Genomic DNA, 7,734 nt, shown 5'->3' with positions numbered 1-7,734 from the left:
AATCGCCCCCTAGGGGCGAGCCGGCGATACACTCAGCGCTGGGGGCGGTTTTGCGCCCAGTCGTCGCCCTCAGGCGTCGAAATTGGCCCACTTTGCAGCCCAATTTCGGCGAACAAACGACCCATATGGGCGAGAATAGGCCCATAATCGGCATGGTTTCGCCGTGTCTCGGCGTTCAATTATCAACACAATTATTCCTTATCACATATTTCATCACAGAAAAATCAAATACTTCAACAAAATACTACAACAACAAATAGTTCAATACAAATTATATAGTTCAACAAATAAAAACTCGTATTTCATCACGCGACGTCCCCCTTGAGCCTCCATAGGTGCTCAATCAGATCTTTCTGCAGTTGATGATGCACCTGTGGGTCTCGGATCTCCTGACGCATACTAAGATAGGCAGTCTAAGTTGCCGGTAGCTGGTGATCAACTTAGGCTAGAGGACCCTGCCTGTAGTATGGTTCAGTGTCAAACACTGGGTCTTCTTGCTCGCTCTCGATGATCATGTTGTGCAAGATGACACAGCAAGTCATGATATCCCACACTTGATCTTTCGACCAGGTCTGAGCGGGGTACCGAACAACAGCGAATCGAGATTGGAGCACACCAAATGCCCGCTCGACATCCTTCATGCAAGCCTCCTGAACCTTCGCAAACCAGGCGTTCTTGCCTCCTGCCACAGGGTTTGAGATCGTCTTTACAAATGTCGACCATCTCGGATAGATGCCGTCAGCTAGATAGTACCCCTTGTTGTATTGGTGCCCATTGATCTCGAAGTTCACCGGAAGAGAATGACCCTCAACGAGCTTGGCAAAAACAGGAGAGCACTGCAACACGTTGATGTCATTGTGAGTTCCTGGCATACCAAAGAAGGAGTGCCAAATCCAGAGGTCCTGTGTGGCTACCGCTTCAAGCACCACACTGCAATCGTCTTTGGCGCCTTTGTACATCCCCTGCCAACCAAATGGGCAGTTCTTCCATTGCCAATGCATGCAGTCGATGCTTCCAAGCATCCCAGGAAATCCTCTTGCTGCATTATGGGCTAGGATCCGAGCAGTGTCTTCCGCATTGGGTGTTCTCAAGTATTGTGGCCCAAACACTGCCACCACTGCCCGACAGAACTTGTAGAAACACTCTATGCTGGTGGACTCGGCCATGCGCCCATAGTCGTCGAGTGAATCACCGGGAGCTCCATATGCAAGCATCCTCATCGCTGTCGTGCACTTCTGGATGGAGGTGAATCCAAGAGCGCCATTGCAATCCATCTTGCACTTGAAGTAGTTGTCAAACTCCCGGACGGAATTCACAATCTTGAGGAAGAGCTTTCGGCTCATTCGATAACGGCGCCGAAATGTTCTCTCGCCATGAAGTGGAGCATCGGCGAAGTAGTCGGAGTAGAGCATGCAGTAGCCTTGCAGACGATGCCGGTTCTTTGCTTTCACCCGCCCCGGCGCCGAGCCACCTCGACGCGGCTTTTCATTGATCGCCAGCAGCTGGGCGAGGGCGGCGAGCACCATCAGATGCCCTTCTTCCTGGACGTCGGCTGCGGCTTCCTCCTCCAGCAGCGCGGCGAGCTCTTCCTCCTCATCCGAGTCCATCGCCGAGACAGTCAAAACGCCGAACACCTTGCGCTCGGTGGGCGTGTACCCGCCGTTAAACCGCGCCTCCGTGGCCGGAGACGGCGGCCGGAAACGACCAGCTGCTGCGGGAGGGGCTGCCGCGGTGAAGCGCTGCTATTTTCCGGCGGGGAATGGCTATCTAGCGGAGTAGGCCGGCGGCCGTCGCCGGGATGTAGCTAGTGGTGGCCGAGGGCGCGGGAGGTGCGAGGCGAGTCGGGGGAAGAAAATCTTGACTTTTCCCCTGTCGGTGTGGGCCAGGCGTGCTTTTCCCTAGCGCCGGAGCCCCCAACGGCTCCCCAGCGCGCCGGGTTCGGCCTGTAACCGCCGGGCGGAAAAAAGGTCCGAACCGCGATTTTCGGCGTCCTGGGGACGCGACTGGGCCGTTTTTTCGGCGCCGGCGCGAAAAAAACGCCTGGGGAGGCCTTCCTGGGGCGAGATGCCCTAACATGTACGTAAAGGTTAATCTTGGCGAGGCCCGCTACGTCATACGTCGTCAGCTCATGGATCATGGATGTAATTAAGCCATCTATTCGACACATTTTAACGGATGACATCAACGCGTACTACTAAATCCTACGATCGAGTAGCGTGTGGACCGTGGAGTAACTAGTTAGTGACGCTAGCGAATAGCGATCAAGAAGAAAAGGTGAGGTCGTCCCAACTGGCAGGATGGCTAGCTAGGCTCGCACTCGTACGATCGAGCTAGGATCGATTACACAAGAAGCTGATGGATGCGTCGTCTCCCAACCTAAAGATGACATGCATACGGCATGCTGAGCCGGAGAGTGGCCCATGCGATAGCCTGCCTAGATCGGCAATGTTGTAGGGGGAGAGGAAGCTACACGGAGCGATGGTGCTACGAAACTTCTTTCACCCTGCCCTGCACACGTCGACGCGGAGGAGCTCTGCCTTTGTCCAAACCCAAAGCTTGAAGCAAGCAGATTCTTTCTCCGAGTAGCAGCAACTGTCTATCTCCTCCATATTTCCAACTACCGGGCAAGCATCCGCCATCCACTTGTTTTAAGATCGGAGAATGTTGGACTCACATGTAGGTACTACCTTTATAAAGTACTCCCTCCGTTCCTAAATGTAAGTCTTTATAGGAATTTCACTAGGTGGACTACATACGGAGCAAAATGAATGAATCCATACTTAAAATGCATCTATATATATCCGTATATAGTTCATAGTGAAATCTCTACAAAAATTTATATTTAGAAACGGAGGGAGTAGTATATAACCGAGGGAGTAATACGTATGTAGTATTCCATGTATTTGCTTTGCTTCTCGCTTGGTATACAGAATTTAAGCCACATCATTGACGGCCAAGTAAAGCTTCTCTTCCTCTCCTCTCCTCCTCTTCTCCTCCTCACACTGTCGCTAGCGTGTCCCCGCCACCCCTCTCCTCCCATGATCACCATGCTCTTTGGCGACCACCTCTGAATATATATCCCCTTACCAGTGCTCGCCCCTCATGTCGCCCCCGCGGGCGACCCAGGGGAACCATAGCCGCCGTCCCTCTCGTCCCTCCTCCGCCCCCACCTCTCCTCGCTGCCGTCTGCATCACCGTCAGGCAAAGCATGGCCGGCTGGGCGGCGGCGGGGCATCTCTCCCCCTTGGAACGTCTTGGGCAGCGCGGGATGACTAGATCGCGAAGAGCGTCGGGCTAGCGCGGGGTTCTGGTGGCGCGGCGGGCGAGCATCTTGGCGGCGGCGTGTTGCGGCGCCGGCGACGCGGCGCGACAGCTGCGGCTTGGATGCGACTCCACGGCGAGGTGGTGGCTGCGTGGTCTTTAGATCGGGTGGTCGCGGGCGCCGCCATGTTCAGGTCGGATCCATCTGGATCTGGCGCTTGGATGTTGTCGGTTGGCGCAGGGTGGTCTGCGCCGCTGGCCTCCTCGGATCATTGGATCCGGCGCGTGGAGATCTATGACGGCTGTCCTTCTTGATCCTCCTTCCTGGTGGGTTAAGCCCATGGCACTTGCATCTCTGCTGGTCTCGGTTCGTCACGCTGTCGGATCCGGAACAGTCGGAGGTTTGGTGGTATAGGTTGGGGACCGAAGGAAACTTTGGCCGGCTGGTCTGGCCCGGCATCGACGGTGTCCCACGACATCGTTACCCTCCTTGGAGGAGAAGCCGAGGTCCCTCCTATTCACATTTGAACCCCTCCCGGACGAAAGTCCAAAATTCAGTCTGGATTAGGCGGCGGCGGCGCCCTGCGCGTCGTAACCTCCATGGAGGCGCCGTCTTGGGAGGCTCAGATGGTCGGCGCGAGAGATGCTATGGGTGGTGGGTGCCGCACAGCTCCAGCAGCGGCGACGGTGTGAGCTCCGGGGAAAATCCTAGATCTGGGTCTACCGGATCAGACGATGATAGCACCTTCGATGTCGTTGTACCTCCTGGGGGCATCATTTTGGAACATGCGCTGGCTGGAGGGGACAGGCGAGCGGATGGTGAAATAAGGGCGGAGGACGGCGATGCCTCAAACACGAGAGAGGTATGGAGGACGAACGCGGAAGGAGGGTGTATATCAGTATATGGGCGCTGCTCCATGGAATTGCTTAACGCTGCGTTTGGATGTCTGTATTGGGTTGTTGAATTGGATTTGGTATTGGGCTAACCCCAATACAAGTGTTTGGATGCACTCTGAAACAACATACTGAAACGGAAATGAATACACATGTGTTTTCGCTCACACGCGCCCACCCGTCGCTACAATTCGGAGGCCTGGACCTCCGATTTCTGCCGAATTGCCTCGCTCCCGCAAAAAAAACGTTTCAGGCCTTTATTTCCTCCCTCCACCACGAGACAGAAGGGATCGAAGGAAGACAGCGGCGCCCTCACACATCGACAGCGGCGCCCAGTCAGATGCACCACGGCGGTGTGGTTATGGTGGCCGCCCTTCCATTCCTTCCTGGCCCTGTGGTGTCCATCTCCTCTCCCTCCGGCACTGGCCCTCCCCTTCCTTCCCTCCGGAGCCCATCTCTTCTCCCTGGGCCCTCCTCGGCAGCCCCTTCTTTCTCTGGCCGTGGCGGCCCTCAGTGCCGCACTGCCGCCGGAGTCTTCTTCCCTTGCTCCACCCAGCCCCTGCTCTAATTCTTCTTCTTCCATCCCCATGTCCTGTTGTTCTGATTCATTTGCTACCCGCTGATGTATCCTCTTGTTGCAGGTTGGCCTAAAAATTAGAACCCCTCTAGTATGAATTTGATGCATATACTAATGTTGCTATGCAATTCCATAGTTTGACATCCAAACATGATTCTGTATTGAAACCTCAGAGCAATTCCGTGAGCTAATACAATAAACATCCAAACAACCGAATTCGTATTCATGCACATTACAGTTTCCTGGCTGAATTGAATTGAAACCAATACAATACGGAGGCCTCCAATACAGACATCCAAAAGCAGCGTAAAAGAAATCAAGTACTCTGACTGAAATTGAGCGAAAAAAAGTGTGTATATGGCCAGCTTACGCGTGTGCCTTTTCTGTTGGTCAGTCGTTCCCTTGTCCCCCTTTGCTTGAGGTTTCCCCATTGCTTGAGCTCCTCTCTATTCCTCAGCAGCAGGCAGCAGCTGGTCCATGGAGCAGCGCCCAGATGGGACCACTATGGGGGCTCTTGGGCTGGCCGGCATCTGCCGCGAGACCTTCGCCGTCATCCGCTCCCGCCGCCCGGGCTTCTCCTCCATGGCCGGCGAGGTGATCGGGCTCTCCCTGTCCAGGTTCGCCCACGTCGCCATCTCCCGCGCCCTCCTCTCTCATGCTGCCGCTGCCTCGGACGCCGGCGCCGGCTTCGTCTGCCTCGCCGCGAACTGGGCCCTCTTCTTGTAAGACAATAGGTTTGGGGGAACCGGCACAACCCTCCAGGGGTGGCCTATCACATATATATATAATGAAGGGGTACAACGTTACAACATACGTACACATATACGGAAACTATACAATCTAACACCCTCCCTCAATCTTAGCCACTTCCTAAAGAATCTAGAAGGGTAAGATTGCGCCGACAAGTTTCAAACTGTGGTAGAGGCAAGGGCTTGGTGAAGATATCCGCAAGTTGATCCTTGGAAGAGATGAACTTGATCTGTAGTTGCTTCTGAGATACACGTTCCCGTACAAAATGGTAGTCAACTTCAATGTGTTTCGTTCGAGCATGGAATACCGGATTAGCAGACAGGTATGTAGCACCGATGTTGTCACACCAAAGAATAGGAGACTGTGATTGAGATATACCCAATTCCTGAAGCAAAGACTGTATCCAGATTATTTCTGCAGTTGCATTAGCCACAGCTTTATACTCAGCTTCAGTACTGCTACGCGAAACAGTAGCTTGTTTCCGAGCACTCCGGACGATCAAGGTAGAACCAAAGAACACAACATAGCCCCCCGTGGATCGCCTGTCATCCGGACTGCCGGCCTAGTCCGCATCAGAATAAGCCGAGATAACCCCAGAGGAGTTCGGTTGAATGTGCAAACCGTGCAAACCATAGGACAATGTGAAGCGAATATAGCGCAAAATGCGCTTTACCGCAGACCAATGAGTATCCCGAGGTGCCTGAAGATACTGACAAACTCTGTTGACAGCAAAAGAAATATCCGGACGTGTGATCGTCAAGTACTGAAGCCCACCAACAATACTCCTATACTGTGTTGCATCAACAGAAGTCAAAAGCTCACCATCCACAGCAGTGATCCTGTCAGTGGTAGACATAGGTGTAGTAGTCGGTTTGCACTTAAGCATCCCAGCCTGCTGCAACAGATCCAAAGCGTACTTCTTCTGCATCATAACAAGACCATCAGAACCGGAAGCAACTTCCACACCAAGGAAGTAGTGAAGGTTTCCAAGATCTTTGACCGCAAAGTCAGCACCAAGAGACCGAACAAGAGCAGCAGCAGCCACCGGAGAGGAACTGACAAGTATAATATCATCTACATAGACCAGCAAATACATAGTAACTTCGGGCCTTTGTAGAAGAAATAGTGAAGAGTCAGCAGCCGATGATGCAAAACCGTGAGCACGAAGAGCTGTCGCAAGACGAGCATGCCAAGAACGAGGAGCCTGCTTCAGACCATAGAGTGCTTTGGTGAGACGACACAAATAATCAGGATGATCAGGGTAAGAAAAACCAAGGGGCTGCAGCATATAGACCTCCTCCTCCAGTACACCATGAAGGAAAGCATTCTGCACATCAAGCTGACAAAGAGACCAACCCCGAGTAACTGCAAGAGAGAGAAGAAGCCTGATAGTAGTAGGTTTAACCACTGGACTGAAAGTGTCTTCATAGTCAAGACCATAACGCTGCCGAAAACCGCGGGCAACCAGCCGCGCCTTTTGGCGCTCAATAGACCCATCAGAATGCTTCTTCACTTTGAAAACCCATTTAGAATCAATGACATTGACTCGGGGTGGTGGCGGAACAAGAGTCCAGGTCTTGTTACAAAGAAGAGCATGGTACTCCTGCTCCATGGCCTCTCTCCAATGAGGTATACTCAGCGCAGCTTGATACATATGAGGCTTAGAGGCCGGATCCGCACGAGCAGCAGCTAAACAGGCAGCCAACCAAGAAACAGTACCATCATGTCGCTGCTTGGGTTGAAAAACACCACTTCGACTCCGCATATGTGGTTGTTGAGGAGGTGCGGGAACCACAGGAGCCGGAGAGGGCAACGGCGAAGGTGACGGTGATGGAGACGCCCCAGCCGGCGACGGAGACGCCTCAGTCAGCACAGGCGAGAGAGCGCCTGATCCGGGCGAGCTCGATCCAGACGAGACCGGCGTGGCCGGCTGAGGTGGCAAGCCCGGCGAGGCAGGCCGCGGTGGTGAGGCCGACCCAGAGGCCAGGAGCGGCGAGATCGGCCCAGAGGCCAGAAGCGGCGAGGCCGGCCCAGGGACCAGAGGCGCTGAGGCGGGCAGGGGCACCGGGGTGGGCAGGGGCACCGAGGTGGGCGGCCCAAAAGCCGAAGGCGCCGACGCAGGTGGCCCAGAGGCCAAAGGCGCCGGTCCAGAAACCCGGGGCGCCGAGGCGCACGGCATCGCTGGGTGCTCGGTCGTACGTGCATGAGCACAAGGACCAAGGCCATGCAAGGGCTGATCACCGTGATCCACT

The sequence above is a fragment of the Triticum dicoccoides genome, chromosome 7B (genome assembly GCF_002162155.2).
Source record: "Triticum dicoccoides isolate Atlit2015 ecotype Zavitan chromosome 7B, WEW_v2.0, whole genome shotgun sequence".
NCBI classification, from domain to species: Eukaryota; Viridiplantae; Streptophyta; class Magnoliopsida; order Poales; family Poaceae; genus Triticum; species Triticum dicoccoides.
The sequence above is the reverse complement of the archived record's forward strand: the minus strand, read 5'-3'. Positions refer to the sequence as shown.